The sequence below is a fragment of the Ictidomys tridecemlineatus genome, chromosome 9 (genome assembly GCF_052094955.1).
Source record: "Ictidomys tridecemlineatus isolate mIctTri1 chromosome 9, mIctTri1.hap1, whole genome shotgun sequence".
In the NCBI taxonomy this organism is placed as follows: domain Eukaryota; kingdom Metazoa; phylum Chordata; class Mammalia; order Rodentia; family Sciuridae; genus Ictidomys; species Ictidomys tridecemlineatus.
This window is the reverse complement of record NC_135485.1, coordinates 90,834,343-90,855,379: the sequence shown is the minus strand read 5'-3', so window position 1 is coordinate 90,855,379 and position 21,037 is coordinate 90,834,343. Positions and strand designations below refer to the sequence as shown.

The following is a 21,037-nucleotide window of genomic DNA, read 5'->3' as shown; positions in this document are numbered from 1 at the left end:
TGGATTATTTTTTTTAAATTATCGAAGCAAGATATTTTAAAACATTATGATATTTACTTTCCTTAACAGTCAAATCTCTTTAACCTAAAAATTTCATCTTTTCTATTTGTTTGTGTTTCCTTAGATTCTGAGATCACGGTTTTTCTGTATGCCATAAATACATTCAGCAAATATCTTTTACAGAAAATGGTTTCCCTTGAAGTCTTCATTTTGGTTCTCTATTATTAATTGAGGTCTAACAAAATGCATGGCATAGATTAGGAACATTTTCTGAATAAATAGAGATGCTGCACATCACAGCTAGATATGAGTTTGCAGGCCACATTTCTTTGCACATCTTTTCAACTTGTGTGTGTGTGTGTGTGTGTGTGTGTGTGTTTAAACATATACACTTTTCCCTTTGCAAACACATATAGAAATACGTTTTTCTCACAAAAGTGAAATCATGTAATATTTATAAATAAACTAATTTGTTTTCACATTATATTAAATCAAGAACACCTTCAGATCAGAAGCATTTTTTTCCTGTTTAAAATAACAGCAGCAAAATGAGTTATTTTATAAAAATATTTACATATTTTAGGGTATTTCTATTAAAAAAAATTCTTACAAGTAAAATTTCAGGGTCAAAAAATGTCAACATTTAAAATTTTATTAGGATGACATGACAAATTGTCATCCCAAATGGTTGTGTACCTAAGGCTATGAAAGTGCCCACAAGCCCAAATCATTTAATATTTTTATTAATAAATAAATTAGCTAATTTTTAAAAAATGTTAGGTCATATTAACATGAATGCCTTTAGTATTTTTCACATGTATTTATGAGCTATTTTTTTTCTTCTGCTATAATCTGGCTTGATTTTAAAAGGAAATTTCCACTTTGGAGTTTAACCTTATAATACTTTATGATATCTAATCCTTGTTGAGCACTTACAATGTGTCACGCAGTGTACAAAGCATCATGTTAACTCACGAATTCTTACAATTGCCCTCTTAGGTAACTTTTTTATTCATTCTCTTTAGATAAACATGACAGTAGAGCCTCTTAGGTAATTTTAACATCAGTTTATTGCTGAGAAAATGAAGGCCCAAAGAAGTTTCGTATCTTGCCAGGATTACGCAACTTTAAGTGGCACAGACGAGCCATCCACTGCACAGTGCAGCCTCTCCAGTAATGACATTGTCAGACTTTCTAGGTGTTCAGAAGGCATAAGTCATTTGACAGAGCACCAAGTGAGGGTTTAGAGCTTTGGGTATAATCTACAGAGTGACTCTAAGATGTTTTTTTCTCTTCGTTCTCATTTGCCTTTCTGCTTTACGCTAAGAAATCATCAAATAATAGCATGTTTCAGAGGTTGCTGGCTATTATTTTCTTCTCTATTCTTATCTTTGCCCTAAAGGAAAAAGATTGGATAGTAAAAATCATAAATCTGTCTGAACATTTATGCAGCTTTCCCCCTCTCCATTGCATTCTGTAATCTTCATGTGGGTGACAATATTTTCAATTCTATTATTTTATATTTAAAATGTATAAAATAAAATGATCATCCAAAATTTCACAAGGCTTCTTCTGAAAGTCCTGATACATGTAATTTGATTTGTAATATAGCACAGCGATATTTCTCAGCTAAAATCTATAATAATAATCATTCACAAATGTATCTTAGATAAATGATAAAACAAAATACTTAAATAACCAGAAAGCATTTCCAAGAAATCCATGTTGTCCCTAAAATGATGATAAAAGTTTTGTGGGATTTCTTCCTTTGACTATGACTAACATTAAGATATGTATATAACATATATATAGATATATATGTCATATATCTATATATATCATATATCACATATGTGATATATTATCATATATATCATATCTTTGTTTCTGACCATATGTACCTATTAAACCTGTATACATTACAATTTTAAATGGTTAAATTGTTCAGTCATACTGAGTAAGAAGTCTACGGACCAGAGGCATAGGTCAGTGGGAAAATGCATGCTTACTAGCCATGAAGCCCTGGCTTAAGTCCACAGCAACAATAACCCCCCCACCAAAAGTTTATTGTTATTAATATAATTATTGTTGCCTATAGTAGCTTTTTAGCTATACTGTTTCTACCATGAGAACTGTCAGATGCTGAATACTGGAATCTTGACTGATTTGTTATGTTAGTTCTTAATCTAGCATTAATACATATTGGCTCAATTTGCTGGAGTAATAATCAAATGGATTAAGTGAGTTTGAAAATCATGCTACCCACTTCATTTACTGTAAGTCAGGACTTCACATGAGCTTAAAAGGGAGAGAAATCACATACACACTAAAGTTTTACCATCTATAGCAATAGGCTTTATTTCTTAAGAGGTTTGTATTTAAAAAAAAAATACAAAAGTCAGGAGAGAGAACTAACAGTCTGATAACTTTCAATGAACAGCTTTGAACATAGTATAAGAGCGTTTTTGTTTGTTTGGTGCTGGAGATTGAACCCAGGGCCACCTGCACAAGAAGCATGTGCTCTAGCATTGAACAACATCCTACCTGCAGGAAGAGTCTTTTTTTAATGTTGAGTTTTAGATTATATAGTTAACTATCTCTGACAGTGTTTTCTTCCTCATCTTCTAGCAATCATTCTTTTAAAATTTTTTAAAAAATATCCTTATGTAAGTGAAACCATGTTATCACTTCTATGACATGTATGATAAATGTCTAAGAAGGAAAAAGTGGTAGAACTCATTGCTTTAAAGAGAAATTATTGAATTTCCTATATTTAATGTAACATTTCTACACTCACAGTATTGTTTAATGGAGCACAAAATTAAGCAGTAGTTATTACAGAGTTTGGAAAAATTTTAGTGAGCTATGTGAAATATCAGATAATGCCACAAGTTAAATCAGTCCCATGAATAAACTGTTAGATTAATTAACTAATTAGAGAGTTGTGAATAAATTGTTGGAGTTCTGCTATGATATGAAGCACATCAATTATATATTTGAAACTTTAATTACCATTTATGAATCTCTAGAACATTAGGGCTGATGGGGAAAAAGAGGATAATCTAGTACACTGAAAATATGAGACTTATCTATCAAAAAGATAAATATTTTTGTTGTTATTTTTGTTATATATTAGGATTTTGATTCACTTTATATTACCCTACAGAATGATTTGTCCTTTTGTGTTTGTAATTTTCTATGTGTTTGTGATTTACATCAGAAAAGGTCAGAAGTAGCTTCATCTTGAATGAAACATTTGTAAAATATCACAAATAATTCAGATAAGCCTATGAGGCTGAGCAGCTGGTGGAGTCCAAGATGGGGCTCTGGAAGGTAAGATGGTACCATGTCAATCAAATAAGTAGCACTGACTGGAGGTCAGAACTGGTGCCTGAGGTGGCAGAAGGGAAGCCAGGGGCTTCAGGCTAGAGCTGAGTAGGAAAAGAGGAACCAAACCAGGGCCCCACTAGAACATGGAGAAGAGGCACACTCTTGCCAGACAAAGGACTGGGAATCCCATCTGGAAAAAAAATGGGGATTCCTCTCGGAAAATTTATGTAAAGGTGCAGGATAAACCTCATGAGCTGAAAGCAAATATTTGAACAAAGGCAGAAAGAGTCACTGTACATCAAGTTTTAAATGTACGTCAAGTTTTGCCATATGTCAGCATGAAGGTCCTCCATAGCTGTCCATTGATTTTCTACGCAAATCCTCATAGGACCTTCACTTAGCTGCCTAATTTATATTTTGCCTGTCTTTACCCCCATTGATGCCCTGCTCCGTTGTACTTTAGCCATAATGGCCTTCTTCCAATCCTTCAAGTGATCTGAGCTCCTTCCTGCCCCAAGGACTTTTCACATGCTCAACTCTCTCCCAAGACATTTCCAACTTGTCTACCTTTACTATTTGTTGAGTAAAATCATCAAAACTTATCTTAAATTTTATATTCTCAAACTTCCACCCATCTAAATTATCCCTCCCCCACCTTGAATACTGTTATTCTTCACAATACCACCATCACTGTTATGTGTTGGTATGTAGGTGTTTAACATTTGTCTTTCCACCAATATGGCTCTGCAAAGATAGAATCAGTTCCTACTCTTTCACTGTCAAATAACTAGTGCTGAGTTCAGTGGCTGTGACATAGCAGGCGCTTATTAAATGCTTATGGAGTAAGAAGATCAATAAGCAAATGTGTTAGATGATGAGATGTGAATGCTATTACTGACATTGGACACTTTCCATTACATTAAATTTTTTTTAAGTTTGTTCCTTTTAGATATACATGACAGTAAAGTACATTATGACATACATACATGGAGTATAACATTCTAATTAGAATCCCATTTTTATGGTTGTACATGATTTTGAGATTCACTGTGATGTACTCATATATGAACATAGGAAAGTCATGTCCAATTCATTCTACTGTCTTTCCTATTGTTTTCCATCTCCCTTTCATTCCCCTTTGTCTAATCCAATGACTCTTCTTCCCACTTATTGTGAGTCAGCATCCACATATTAGAAAGAACATTTGGTCTTTGGTTTGGGGGGACTGGCTTATTTTATTTAGCAGAGACTCCAGTCCTGTCCATTTACTGGAAAATTTCATAATTTTATTATTCTTTTCCATTACATTTTTGATAAGAAAGCAAGGATCTTCAAGCATTTTTTTCCTCTCGAAGTCATTTATTTCAGTGTCTGTTCTTATGGCATTTTTCTCATAAGACAGAATTTGTCTATGAATGAATCCTGTTCACCAGTGCATAAGGTATTGGTTAAATGTATTACCAGGCACACATTTGGATTTAGAGATTGAGAGAGGAAAATTATAAAACATAATACTGGGAAGACAAAAATGTATTTCATTTTTTTTTGAAGAACTGAACCCATATCCTTTTTAGTGCAATTGAATGCACAGAGTAAGAATATCATACATCCAACTTCCCTATGAAGTTATGCCTATTTCATGTGTTGATAGGTTTTTGAGTTTGCAGTGAATAATTAGAGTTTCAAGATGAGTCAAGCAGTGTCACCCTTCCGGGGGCAGAATCAGGTGTGCCATCCTGTGCAGTTAAGGATGCAACAGAAGGTGTGGGGGCCCTGACACCAACCGGGTATGAAGAGATTTAAAAAACAACTCGAGCTACATTTCTCATGTCTTCTTTAGCTAAGATAAATTCCCTTTTTAAGATATTTTCTATCTGAATACCTAGGCTTTGATGATCCCTCTGAAGTAGTCGATTATCTGAGGGAGTCTAGAAATGATTTTTGTAATAATTTCCAAATTGGATAATAGAAATTATAAGGGCCAGAAAGCTGGTTAAATACAAGTTCAAGGAATTTCTTATTGATTTGGAGACAGAGAGATTCTCTCAGTCCTACTAACAATTACAATGGAGATGATAAAACTAAGAGAACTGGAATTGTTCCATTCAAAACTTGATTTAGGCCAGAAGAGGTAACATGCTTGGGGTTTTTAGAAGCAGGAAGGTGTATTCATGGGCACTGTCCCACCTACGGGGTTACTGAGTAGAATGGGGAAGTGAGGTGGGCTGATAAGGCCCTAAATGCTTTCAAAGAGCACTAATCTCTGACTCTTGCATCTATTCCTTTAATATCTTTTCACCTTCTCTTATCTTACTCTATTCCTAATCACTTCTGTATCCTCTTTCAGCTCTACAACTCTATTTTACAATTACCTTCTCATTTCATCTACCTTTTGCAAACATATGTAAAAGATGTGACAAATATCAAAAGTTCACATTCTTAGCTAGGTGTGGTGGTTGCACACCTATAATCCTAGGAGTTTGAGAGGCTGAGGCAGGAGGATCGCAAGTTCAAAGCCAGCCTCAGCAACTTAGAGAGGCCCTAAGTAGCTCAGTGAGTCTCTCTCTCTCTCTCTCTCTCTCTCTCTCTCTCTCTCTCTCTCTCTCTCCCCCCCCCGCTCTCCCCCACCCCCATATGTGTGTGTGTGTGTGTTTTGTGTATAAGAGTTGGGGATGTGGCTAAGTGGATAAGCACCCCAGGTTCAATCCCTGGTTTAAAAAAAAAAAAAGAATTCACATTCTTAAAATTGTTTTTCCAATTCAACAATCAAAAAGAAAAAGAAAGAATGAAAATAGGCCTCTTAACCATAATTAAGGGAATATGGAATACAGCAAAAGAAAAAATGGGATATGTTATTTTTGTTCCATTGATTTAATATGATGTCTTAGTGCATGTCTGATTAACTATGCAAGCAATGTTTTTCAAAGGTGTATATATCAAAATCAATGTTTCCTAGGAGCTAGGAGTGCAGCTCAGTGGTAGAGCACTGATCTAGCATGCCTGAGGCCCTAGCTTGATCCCCAGTACTGCAAGAAACAAAACAAAACAACAATAAAAAAAAGAATACTTCTTGAAGGCAAATGATAGCAGTGCTGGCATTGTAAAAAAGTTTTATATCAAAAGCACAATAAGATACTGCCACATACCCATCAGGATGGTCATAATTAATAAAGTGTTGATGAAGATGTGGGGAAATTGAAACTCTTGTACACTGTTGGTGGAAATGAAAAATGATACAGCGTTATAGAATAAAGTATGGTTCTTCAAAAAATTAAAAGTAGAATTATCATATGATCCAGCAATTCTACTTCTGGGTATATGCCCCAAAGATTTGAAAACCGGGTCTCAAAGAAATATTTATACACCTATGTTCAAAGCAGCATTATTCATAATAGATAAAATAATCGAAGTACCCATCAACAGATGAATAGATAAGAAAATGTGTTATTTATATATATATATATATAGGAATACTATTTACCCTTCCCCCCAAAAAATTCTAAGACATGCTACAACATGAATAAATCTTGAGGACATTATGCTAAGTGAAATAAACCAATAACAATGACAACAAAAAACAAATAATGATTCTACTTATATGAAGTATCTAGAATGATCAAATCATAAAGACAGAATGTAGAATGGTGGTCATCAGGGATTGGAAGAATAGGGAGTCACTGCTTACTGGGTATAGAGTGGCAGCCTTGTGAGATGCAAAGGGCTCTGGAGATGGATGGTAGTAGCACACCAATGTCTTTCATGCCAGTAGATTGTATAATTAAAAATAGTGAAGATAGTAAATTTTGTATGTATTCTACTGCAATAAAAACAAAATGAAACCAAACAAAGCCAAATGCTTGATAATAGCAATGATAACATGAGAGTTAAAAAAAGTAAGTTTATAATCCAATAAACTCTAAATAAATATGGCTACTTCCTATTTCTTTGTGAGTCCAAGAAGGTTTTAGGAACTTATCCATATAATAATCTTGACTTCTAAAAAACTATTATCTAGTGAAGAACTCTACACTAGCCAGTTGTTGAACTTCTTTTTATTTTTCTGCTTTTCATTTTTACTTTTAGGCAGCAAGGTCAAGTAGAGAATGAAGCAAACTAAGCATTCTAGTTTGATATTAGATAATTCTATGAGTTCCGATCAGGTAAAAGTCTGTGCTATATTTTGGTTAATAATTTTGCTTATTAATTTGGAAAGGGAAAAGACAACATTTCTGCTCATTCACAGGAACTAGAAAAGGGTTGTCAAGTATGTGTATCATAAGGGAAGGCTCTACTCCATCTTTATTGTGCTCTCTAAGCAAAGGTCATGCCAGGAACCATTTCTCATAGCCCAGAAACACTGAACATGCTAATAGCAGTTCTATCCACATTCGACAATGTCCTATGGCTAATTCATTCTCATTATCCCCTATTCACCAAAATATAAGTAGCATGGCGCTAGAATCCTTTTAGAGATCTGAGGATACTCACTGAATCAGCTGAAATGCTCTCATCCCGGGAATACCAAATTTGAAAGTAAATTGTGAGGTATGAACTATTTATAGGATCCTTCATACATCTTTAAGTAAATCTTAATATTGAACTTAGGGCTGTATAAAATGCTTTGGACATCAGCTCTCACTTATCGTAGTAGAGTACTTTCTTTTTGAGTTTGGGTTGTCTATTACAGGTAATCAGATTACCTCTTCAGGAACCTATGACTTGTCATAATGTAGCTTTGCAGTGGTTCTACTCTCAGCTCATCAAAATCCTGCTTGGCATATACACATATATTATAAGAATGGATCAGCTGATACAATAAAGCACTCAATTCTTTGAAGAAGACACAGTTGATATCAGAATACTGGTGCATATATTAAACAAATTTTTAAAAATTGAAAACGACTGGTAATCCTTCCAGATAAACTGTTGTGAGTATCCTACTGAGACACTGGGCTTTCCTGCCAGGCATGGGCACTGATCTCTCACATGTTCAGTCCCTAGAGTTGAAGCTGGGCCCAGACCCAAATGGGCAAAACACTCTTTCAGAGGTGAGAAATCTGGCTAAAGAGGCTGGCTGCAGTCTAGACTCAAAGTTAGACAACAATGCTTTTTCAGGAAGAAATGAGACCAAAGGAGAAACAGCATACTAGGTAATTTACAGTGAAAATGAGCCATACAGATAAATCCAATCTTTATATTCATTTGACTTTATGCTTCATATATCCAAACTAACCAGTTGCAGTTTTAAATGTTAATTTTTATATATTTATGGGACTATTTTAAGGTTTGGAATAACTGCCAGGCACATATTTGTAATTTGTAAGTGACTCCAGAGGCAGGAGGATTGTGAGGTCAAAGCCAGGCTCAGCAACTTAGTGAGGCACTTCCTCAAAATAAAATATAAAAAGGGCTGGAGATTTGGCTCAGTGGTTAAGTGCCCCTGGGCTCCATTCCTAGCAAAAGAAAATTAACTAATTAATTACTTTTGGGATAACTGATCTTTACTATTTGTCACAATATTTCTAATAATTTGTTATCAAACACAAACATACAAATATGTGTATACATAGATTTTGTGGATAGATATTTAGATAAATCTTATAAGATAGTAAATTTTTTTTTCAATACTGAAGATTGAATCCAGAGGCACTTTACCATTGAGCTACATCCTCAGTGGTTTTAAATTTTTATTATGAGACATGGTCTCACTAAGTTGGGGTTTTCTAAGATGTCAGCAAGTTTGCATTTATCAAACTTTATTCTTTAGACCAATCTACCCTCTGTGGGAGAGGTCATACCATAATCACTATTCATATGGTTGTGTGGAAGTTTACAAAGGAAGGGCCTACATGTACCTGCAGGCTATTTAAACAAGGCTAGTTATTTGAACAGATATCCCTAACTAAATCATTAAGTTCTCCTGTTGGACACTCATTCAGTCACAGCTTGTTTGTTTGTTTTTAATAATAAAATAACTATGTGGAGAATTAAGCTTACCACCTATGGGTCAGTGTCATCTATATACTAATTCTACAAATGTTATTAAACTGTATCTATAATACGCATGAGGTTTACATATCCTAACAGATATGGATAAAAAGAATTGAGCTCTAAGTTCAATTTTCAAGCATGTGGTCTGGTGGAGAAAATAGACACATAAATCAAAGATTATGTTTCTACGAAACATGCTTTAAAGCGTAGTTTTACTTATAAAGACAGAACCCTTAAGGCCTGGCAAATTCAAGATAAGGGAATCATCCCACTTACAGAGGAAGTATGTGCAACTGTAAGTCTCACCCAATACTCTTCTTTTTGGCATGATGAAAGGGATAAATTTGCACAAATGGAATGACTGTGTGAACTCACTGATGGAAAAGCAGTGGCATCCATACTGGACTAATACACAAACTGATGCCCAGGTGCCAGCCAGCAAGCTGGGAGTCCTGTCACATGTTGTCAGTTTATGAAGAATCCTTGCTACTGCCTCCATTTTCTATGCCTCACAGAATGCTCCAGAACACTGTGGTCTAGATTCAGGAAGTCACAATGTATAAAGCAAGAATAAGCAAAAGCCCAGGAGGAAATAATGAATTTACAAAGGTTTGAGATGACAAGGAAAATAATGAATTATTTCTGGGCGGGGGGGGGGGGGGAGGTGAGAGCCACTTTCACAGAGAAAGTGCTGTTTCAAAAGGACTCATGTACATGAGGGAGTAATGTGGAATGGGAACACTTAGGAGTTCAGCTGAAGAGAGCAGGGAGAAATGAAATAAAAGGACCAATCTCTCTTCTTGGGTCCCAAGCTTTTCTTCCATTCTTTGCAATAAATTCTTCAGGATATGCCTTAATATTAAAGGGGACTTCCAGATACCACTTTCTCTCCAATGCATTCAATATTCTACCTTCTACCAACATTTTTATAGTATGCTCTAACTGTTGTACTTTCACACTAGAAACGCATTTCTAGCATCACAACATTTTCCCATGTATCTGAATAGACAGAGGCTTACTTCAATCAATTCTTTTTTTTTTTTTAAATGAAGGGTTAATTTTCACATGGTGTAACAAAAACAGTACTTCCTGAAGGGAATGTAGGGTAGTAATCTCATTTTCTTTAAATATCAAGAATTATTATTAGTTTTATTTCCAAATTTTTGATCTAGTCAATAGCAAATAGTGACTTAGTAATGGTATCTAGGTTTAGCACGCCTTTTCAGAAATTCCCACACTTCAGCTTACGTATTCTGTTGTCACCATACTATATACATCATCTGACAACAGATTTCTTATCTTTTACTGGCAATTTAGTTGTGTTTACTAAATATTACTGAATGTCTTATTTCATATGTGTTTGCATATATGCATATATATGTGTGCATACATAAGCATACATACCCACTTAATTAGGAAAAAATAGCCCCATTTGCTAAGGTAATTTTATGACTGTTACTGGATACAAAATGTTCAATCAATTTGAAAATAAGCCTCACAGTAAAGCTGCACCAATTCATGTTAATTGGAAAAGAGAAGGCTAGCCTGCATAGCCATACTTCTGAATTAGGAAATATTTTTCTAAGGAAATGAAGCCAATATTTCTTTTAAATAAAAGGTAATAAAACCTTCTTTGCCTCTTTTACAAAATTAGAAATTCTACCAGAGCTCCATTAAGAAACAACTAAATATCCATATGCTACATGCAGATTATTGTTCAGGATGTATTTGGAATCTTATTTATACTATTTTTTAGCCTTTTTCTATCTAGAAAGATTTATCAGAGCTTAGATCATTCAAATTGGTTCCTTTAAAAAAATATTTATGTAAGTTTTGTATGCTAGTTATACTATATATTACCGTCTAAAGGAGATCTGAGACCATTTATTTGACAAATAATTTAAATGATCAAATTTCCTCACCTTAACTTCAAATTCATGTTTTTATTCAGGCTATATATAATAGGAGCAACAGATTGATCTTAGTTGCTATGTACAAACATCTATACAAGTTTGCATTGCTTCAGATTGCTTCTATCTTTTATAATTATAATAGCTTGGTAAGAAAAAAATGTGTCTAAATTTAATAATTAATTTGTTCATGGAATCAAAAATATTTGCACTTACCTATTATGCACTTACCAGACTGTGAAGGCATTAAAGCCACATGGTGTTTGGCAACTAACTTACTGAACAGTGGTTCAGGCATTTAGTCTAATAATTTTCTTTAAAATAGACTATTAGATTCTCAAAAAATAATTTAATTTAATTGTGCGTGATGCCAATGGAAAATAAGAACAGTTACTCTGGATCTAGTTGTTTAAGGTCTACTGTGTGGTGTTTTTCTTTCACTGAGAGCTTTAGGAAGGGGGTTGCTGCAGAGATAATGACCGTTGTGCAGGACCCTAAAAGGGAAAGCCTAGGCTGTATCAGATGTGCTTGTCACATCTCCGATTCTAAGTGGTGGGTTGACAGATGAATACGTTGATAGAGGTGCTATCTTATAGATCCTTCACATGTACAAGGAAAGGAGATTCTCTTAGAGGCACTTGTTGGGATCAAAAGGGAGATGAGGTGACAGCAAATTCCACTTCACTTGATCATCTGGAAGTCATCTGTTTAAGTACATGATTCAAATTAGGAGTATATCTGTACTTAACACTTTACCAAAAATGAACAATGAAAATAAGCAACTTCAAGATATATTGACTTAAGCAAATTTTAAGCTCAGTATTCCTTGGGAAGAAAAGGGTAGTGAATTTTCGTGAAAATATTACAGATTGTGAAGGCATCAAAGGAAGCCAACCTAGAACTGAAAAATTCCATAAGTGAATCTGTGAAATAGATACTCCTCATGCTTTTTTTTCTTTTAAATTCCTATTTATATCTACTTTGTCACTTCTAAAATGTTTCCTATATTAAGAATTCTTTAAACTGAAACTAGTTTACTGTCTTGAGCCCAAATTGAATTGATGGGCATCAAATGGTGCGACTTTAACACACATGTGAATTGTCATCCTCTTTTTAAGAAAAACGCCTGTTTTCCTCTGATGCTTTAAATTTTTAAATACTCCAATTCCTTTCTTAGAATATGATTCTTTCCCTGTGTCTTTTACTCATGACATCACCCTTAACTCTTTGGCCTGAAGTATATTACAATTAGATTATCATTTTGTTGGATGGAAGTGAGACTATTGGATTTATAAGTAGAATTTTAGGTGATTTTTAAATATCATTATTAGGAATTTATATCTCATGTCGCCTGAGAGCTGCAAAATCCCTAAGATTAGAAGTATTTGAATTAAATTAAGAAACTAAAAGCTATATAATAGGAATTTCACCCCTACTGGCAAAAGTATAGAAACAATCTAAATGACCAACTTTGTGAAAATGATTTAATAATTATGATACAACAACATGATGAGATACTGTACTAACCTATTGTAATTTTGAGAATGATATAAGAACAAGAAAGATGTGTTTAGAGTATAAATGGAAATATTAGAATACAAAATAGTTTCCTACATACATATCATTGCAAAAATGTAAATACACATGAATTTTCTCTCATTTGTTGGTAAAACAGCCTCCTCCGAGGTTGATTCTATTTGCCCTGTTACCATTCAGTTTTCTCTTAAAGAGGTGAATTGAAACATCAGTTTTGTTACCTCTTACCATATATGCAAGTAACCTTCAGCCCTCTCCCCCTCATGTCCTGTTACTGTTTTTACTGCCATTGTTGTACATTTGGAAAATGTATTTTTTTCTTTAATCACTTAAGTTTCCTGAAGCATTTCTGAGTCAAAGTTGTGGCCTGGTAGGAAAAGTTGTCGTGAGTTTAAAGTATATATAATATAATGAAACTGCAGGTAACTCACTGGAACCTGGGATTTTTCTTCAAAAAAAAAAAAAAAAATCTCAGCCCCTTGACTCTTCCATTTTCTCCCTATCTTCCAGCCCCTTTCTGAACTCATTGATCTCATCCAGACAACACAAAGGTTTGACACCAGAACTTTCCTCCTTGACATTCTCAAATCCCTTTTATGCCACTACTCATCTCATACTGCACCTCTCCGCGGCTTCTGACAGTGCTGATGGTGCCATGTTTCAATTCACCTCTTTTAAGATAAAACTAAAGTGCTCTCCTTCTCCACTCCCTTACCCTTGCTCAATGGCTCTCATGTTCTCCCTCTGACTCCTGCAATATCCATTTTCTCCCTTCCATTCTGGACTCCTATAATCCCTTCACCACACTGCAGGAAGAGAGAGCTTTGTAAATAAAATCAGATTATTTCATTTTATGTTTTCAATCCTCCCAAAGCTTCCTATTGCACATAGTATAAATTCCTTTTCTTGGCTTTCGGAACTGTGGCACACACCTATCTTATGTGTTAGTTTATGTCCCAGATCCCTAGTCCCCGCAAGAAAGCCGCCCTCGCCTTGGTTCTTTCTACTCCTCACTGAGGCCACTCTTTCTTGGGCTGCACCCATGGTTCCCTCTGATGGACTCTGCACGCCCAGATATTCTCAACTTTTTAAGTTTTGCCTCCTGACAACTCGTGGTAGCCATCCTCCAATCACCTTCTAAATCAGCCATCAGCCCCTAGTGACTCTCCCAAATAATATTATTGTTTTACAATCAGGAACTAAAATTATTTTGCTAGGTTTACTTGTTTATTTACTTATTATTTTATCTCTTCCTTCCCTGACTTCTACAACATAAGGTCTGTCTTGTCCATTAATATATTCTCAGGGCTTGGCAGAGTATATATATTACAGAAAATTTAAAATAAAAATCTGTTGATTGAATTAATGAATGAATAATCCAACGCACTGGCATTAAGCTCCAACAAATCAGATCAGAGTCCAAATCCACGGAATGAACATTACACACGCTTAGACTCTGAACATGTTAGCCAGATTTCTAGATGTCACATCTATTATCCTGCAGTACAGAGAAAAGTGTCAGATCCTCAAGTAAAATTCTACATTTCTAATCTTTAGAATTTTAATAAAACTTTCAAAATAGGCAATGCTTTTTGGTACATCTCAAAGTAAAATTTGAAACTTATTGAAATGAAAAGCTTAGAAACTAGCCAATGTGTTAGAATTGTGGTGTGCTACTTAGTTACTTAGGTATCTGGCTATGTGATTTAGAATAATTTAACCTCTCTGAGCTTCAGTGTACTCATCTATAAAATGACAAAATGTAATAGTACTGATGTAAGATTAAAGGAATTAAAAAAGTTGAAGAACATAAATGTGTAAGGTACACAGTATATGTTCAATAAACATCTATTATAATTATTACTGCTTCAATACTATGAATCTACTTTGATTACTATTTTGCAATTTTATAATTAGATATCATTATTTGGCTATCAGGTTTATGTATTTAGGAGAAGTAGAAATGATTAGTAACAAGTTGACACTTAAACCATAAGTTCACAAATTCAGATCTCTTCCTCTTTTCTGCTTCTCTTTAGAATGGACAAATAATTCTTTAAAAATTGTAGTAAAGTACTTATAATATGAAATGAAACACTTTTAGCCATGTAAAATATATAATTCATCAGCATTAAGTACATTCAAAATGTTACATGACTATTTACAAACTTTTGATGATCCCAAATGCAACCCTGTAGCCATTAAATGAAAATTTCATTGTACTTTCCCTTCAGCCTTTGGTAACCTCTACTACAATTTGTGTTTCTCTGAATTTGTCTGTTGTAGGGACTTTATTTAAACAGAAACACAAAATATTATCCTATTGTGTCTGGTTTTGTTTGCAAAGTTTATTCTGTTGTAGCATGTATCAGAATTCTATTCCTTTTAGAAGCTGGAAAAAATTCCACTGGATTTTATGCCACACTTTATTTATAAATTTATTAGTTGGGTTGTTTCTGTCTTTTTGCTAGTGTGAATGCTGCCATTATACATATTGGTGTATACGCATCTGCTTGAGCCCTGGCTTTTAATTCCTTTTGGTATACATTAAGGAGTTATATAGCTGGATCACGAGGTAATTCTATGTTTAACCTTGTGAGGAATCACCAAACTGTTTTCCACAGTGGCCGTGCTTTTTCCTACTAGGGAAGTATGAGGGTTCCAATTTCTCTTCAACTCTTGTTATTACTTCAATATAATGTTAATCGAGTATTCCAATCCTCTCTGATGCTTGTTATTTTCTAGGTTTTGTTTGTTTTTGTCTTTACAATGGTCATCCCAATGGACGTGAAATTCAAGGTGGTTTTAATTTATATTTCTCTACTGATTAGTAGTGCTGAATGTCTTTTCACCTACTTATTAGCCCTTTGGATATCTTCTCTGAAGAATGTCCATTCAAGCCTTTTGCCCATGTTTAAATTTGTTGTTGTTGTTGTTAAATTGAAGTTCTTTATATATTTTAGTATTACTGTCTTGTCAAACATAATGTTATGTTACTCTGTCAGCTGCCTTTTTACTTTCTTGATAGTGTCCTTTTGTTTCTTTTGCTTTATTTAGGTGTCATCTGAGAAATCACTGCCAATTATAATTCATGAAGATTTTCTCCTATATTGTAAGACATTTAGCTCTTGTTTCCATTTTGAATTTTTTTTAATAGGTGTAAGGATTGAATGTGGATTATCAGTTTTGTTCTAATGATTTTAATACAAGATAGAAAAATGACTGAAAAAGACATGAATAACAAGTGTTTATAGTGATCAATTTTAAATGTATTCAATGTTTTTTTTAGGTACAGATGATAAAACGATATAATTGTTACCAGAAGTTTAAGCAATTCACTTCTAAATATTTGAAACAATAATTTGAGGAAATTTTGCCCATTACAACACAAGACCCTTTCTAAAGGTTAGAATCCAGGTAATTCTCTCCTCTCTGGGATATTATTCAATGCTAAATTATCTTTTTTCATTGTGGTAGTTTAGAAAAATTCACTTGTAGCAATAATAAAATATGAACATATAAAGAGATTCCCCTAAATTATAAATATTTTTAAAAGTTTTGTATGGTAAGTATAATCTAGTTAATTAGTTAAAAAGCCGTTCTACCAGTAAACAAATTCTGTAAAGCTGCAGGATACAAAATTAACACACAAAAATCAGTAGTGTTTCTGTGAACCAGTGACAAACAGTCTGAAAAAAGAAATCAAGAAAATAATCCCATTCTCAATAGTTAACAAAAAAAAAAAAAAGGAAATGAAGGAACTATACACTAAAATCTACAAAACACTACTGAGAAAAATGGAAGATATAAATAAATGGAAATCTATTCCATGTTCATGGATTAGAAAAATTATGTTGTTAAAATGTCCACATCCAAAGCAATCTATCTAATGTGATCTCTAGAAAAATCCCATTTTTTTTTTTCAGGAACAGAAAAAACAACAATCCTAAAATTAACATGGAATCACCAAAGACCCTAAGTAGCTAAAGCAATCCTTGGCAAAAAAAGAACAAAGTTAGAAGCATCAAACTACCTTATTTAAAATGAACTACAAAGCTATAGTAATAAAAAAAAAAGTGGGATAAACCGGCATAAAACCAACACAGAAATCAGTGAAACAGAAGAGACAGTCAAAAAATAAATCCACACATTTATACTCAACTGAGTGTCAACAAAGATACCAAAAACACAAAATAGGGAAAAGGATAGTTTCTTCAACAAATGGTGCTGGGGAAACTGGATATATATATATATATGCAGAAGAATGAAATTAAAACCTTATCTTTCATATAAAAAACTCAACTCAATATGAAACTAGTTAAAGAAAACACAAGGGGAAACCTCAATGACAATAAACTTGGCAATGTTTTTTTGTTTATGACACCAGAAGCATAGGAAACAATAAAAAGACAAATAGGATTGTATCAAATGAAAAATCCTCTGCAAAGAGGAAAAAATCATGGAGTGAAGAGATAACTTATATAATGGGAGAATATGTTTGCAAATCATATAACTGATAAGCAGTTAATATCCGAAGTATATGAGGAATTCAAACTCCTTAATAGTTAAGCACCCAAATATCCTGATTAAAAAATAGGCAAAGAACCTCAAAACAATATTTCTCAAGACATACAACTTGTCAACAGGTATATGAAAAATCAACACCAAAAATCAGAGGAATGCAAATTAAAACCACAAGGAAATATCTCACCTCACACCTATTATGATGGCTGCTGTAAAAACCCATGGAATTTAAGTGCTGAAGAGGATATGGAAAAATGGGAACCCTTGCACATTTCTTGGTGGACATTTAAATTGTACAGCCATTATGGAAAATAGAATGGAGGTTTCATAAAAAATTTAAAATAGAACTATAAAATGATTCAGCGTTCATACTACTCGGGATATATCCAAAGGTTATAAGATCAGTATGTTGGAGGGTTGTCTGTACTTTCATGTTCACCCAGGTATTATTCACAATAGCCAATATATGAAATCAAGCTAAGTGTTCACAAATCGTGACTAGATAATGTGGCATATAAACACAATGAAAATACTACTCTGGACTAGGAAGGAAACCCTATCATTTGCAACAAGATGGATGAACATAGAGAATGGTATGAGAAATCAGCCAGCCACAGAACAACAAATACTACAATAGCCTCATTTATATCCAGAGTGTAAATTAGTTGAATTTGGAGAAGCAGAGAGGAGAATGGGGGTTATCAAAGGTTGGGGAGTGGGGCATTGGGAAGATATTGGTCAAAAGACATAAAATTTCAATTACATGGGAGGCAATAAGTTCCATAGAACAGTAGATTTTAAGTGTTCTCACCACACACAAAAAAGATATGTAAGGTAATACATATGATAGTTTGATTAGCCATTCTACAATGTATACGTATATCAAAATACCATATTGTACATCATAAATATATGTATAATTTTTACAATTTAAATAAAAACATACAAATAAATTAAAAAGAATATGGTTTTAAACAGGCCAAAATATTCCTTACTCATGCAAATATATACATCCTTATTTCTTTTCTATGACTAAATATTTGAATATAATATTTATTATATAATATTTGAAGCCTAGCTCACAATTCCCCACACCAGCTGACATAACTTGCTGATATCACCCTTATCATGAACTTAAAGGTGAACTATGAAGGGATTCACATTTCCATCTGTTTATCTTTACATGGGGGAAATTAAAAGATTATGTATTACAATAAATAAGGCTATGATATTTCATTTTCTATAATCAAATTAATTTTAAGATAATGTTATTACTCTATGTAAATAATTTGAGTGATTATTTTAAGATGAAGAAAAAATACTCCATCTGCTTTCGATGTTTCAGGAGAAGTAATGCTGTCTGTCAATAATGAAAAGAGCGTTCAGATTTAGAGTGGCATAAATAAGTATAAGGAAGAAATAAGTAGAGAACATAAAGATAAATATAATCTAGAAATAACGCAGCAATAAGCCTTAGATATTGCCATGGCTTGGATACGGATTGTCCCCCAAGTGCTCTTGTGTTGGAGTCTTGGTCCATAGGGTTCATGTGTTGGAATGTGGTGGAACCTTTAAGAGATGAGCTCAGGGCAGGGTTGCTATAGGCACTGACTTGGAAAGGGATTAAGAAAATTCTTGTAGGATCCCAGTTCCCTTGAGAGAGGATCATTATAAAAGATCAAAACTGGTACCTGCTCTCTGGCATCCTGTCTTGCCACCTGATTTCCCCCTTTCACACATGCTCTCATCATGATGCTCTCTGCCATGATGTGATGCAGGCAGGGGGCCCTCACCAGACATGCTATTTGAACTTTCAGCCTCCAAAACCACAAGCTGAAAAATCTCTTTGATTTAGAAATTAGCCAGATTAAGTAATTTTTTTTGTATCAATGGAAAGCAGATTAATAGAGATAACCTGAATAGTTAATAAGAAAAAAAAAAGTTTGACCTTCACAGGGCCTTCATCAGACGTTGCTTAAATTCTTGTTCTACCATTTGTTGTTCTTAGGGATGCTATTTAGCCTCCTTAGTCATCATTTACATTGTGGTGAGACCAATAGTTATAGTCTATTTAAATTTAATAAAGCTTATAACACTCTCAGCAAAATACTTAGCATATATTAAGAACTCAACAATATTTTTTCTATTTTTGTTATTGGTAAATGGATAGAAAAGCATAGGTTTTTTTTTTCTGTGTCAGCCATTATGTCTTTCCTGCCTTTTGTTCTTGAAGGCAATGCAGTATGAATGAGATTTTCAACAAAAAGTCTATATATAAAATGAAGAGAGTGCATTTGTATGAAGGATTTTAACAGAATACTGTACCTTGTTCTAAATAAAAATACAGAGAACTTTTTAGAGCTTTTCCCTGAGATAAAATTTATTTCAACTGCTTTATTTATCCATAGACACTACAACACAGAGAAGATGGTGATACAAGGTCACATGCATAACAAATACATTTACATACAGCAAATTTATTAAACTTCAATGTTCTAAACTTTCACAAACTTTTTAGAGAGGTGCCAGATTACTACAAGAAAAAGGATAAAATGTAAATGCTTATACCCGTTGTGTGTTAGCCAGCTTTCTATGCCATTACTATAATAAAATACCTGAGATAATCACTTTTAAAAAGAGAAAAAGTCTATATTTTCCTCTTTATGGTTTTAATCCTTGGTTATTGTGCCTATTGCTTTGGGCCTGTGAAAGCACAGTAACTCATGGAGGGATGTACATGGCAAAGGAATCTTCTCATTTCATTGCAGCCAGGAGGCAAAAAGAGAGCCAGGATCCCCAAATCCTCTTCAAGGGCATACCCCCAATGACCTCTAAAAAAGTTCCACCACCTCCCAACAGCACCAAGCTGAGGACCATACCTTTAGCAGATGGACCTTTGTGCACCATTCCAAATCCAAACTATAGTACCCTGACATCCAAGCGGAAAGCTATAAATAGATATTCAAACTTAGCCCCTATAAGCACATATTTCATAGCATAAGATTTTTAATTTTCTAGGTTCTATCATCACTATTCTTTTTATTCTATATCTTTGTGTTCAGACACCTGTTTCTCATTATGTTTGTTCTTTTCTTTGTAAAATGATCAGCTTCTGGGAGACAAGGTGTCTTGAATGGTTCAAAAGAACCAATATGCTTGATACTTGATCATCGGAAAAATTGGCCTAGCCCTGCTAGGCTATTGCTGGCCTACCCTTGGTGCCCTTAACAGTAGGGACACTGCCATAGCTAAAGAAATGAGCTGGAAAAGACAAGGTGGTCCTCTTCCAACTGTGACTTTCTACCCTGAGGATATTTGCAAAACAACTGACATTTAAATTAATAAGTAAGATTTATTAAACATTAGCCTTGCTGGGCATTTTATGAACATGGTCTTATTTAATCCTTTCAAATAAAATAAAAGACAATAATGTTATCTTCATTTAAGAAATGTAAAGGATGAGGCTTAGTGCAAGTTAAGCCACAAAAAATCACAAAGTTAGAAAGTGGCTGATCTGGGACACATACATGGATCCATGCCCTTAACCATAATAAGTACACAGAGCATACTTAGCTTTTTACCAGATTTTTAAGCCTAGATTTTTTTATGTAAAAATTTTTATTTACACACACACACATATATTTTTACATGACAGTATAATATATTTTGAAATATTATACATAGAATAAGTATAACATATACAATATAAGCACAACTCATTCCAATTGGAACTCCACATGAAGTGG

The 21,037-nt window shown here is 33.8% G+C and overlaps 1 protein-coding gene across 26 annotated transcripts in view; it reads right to left on the bottom strand.

Moving 5' to 3' along the window:
- Camk2d (calcium/calmodulin dependent protein kinase II delta) overlaps window positions 1–21,037 on the bottom strand; it is a 301,168-nt gene that overhangs the window by 86,590 nt on the left and 193,541 nt on the right. The window lies entirely within an intron of this gene.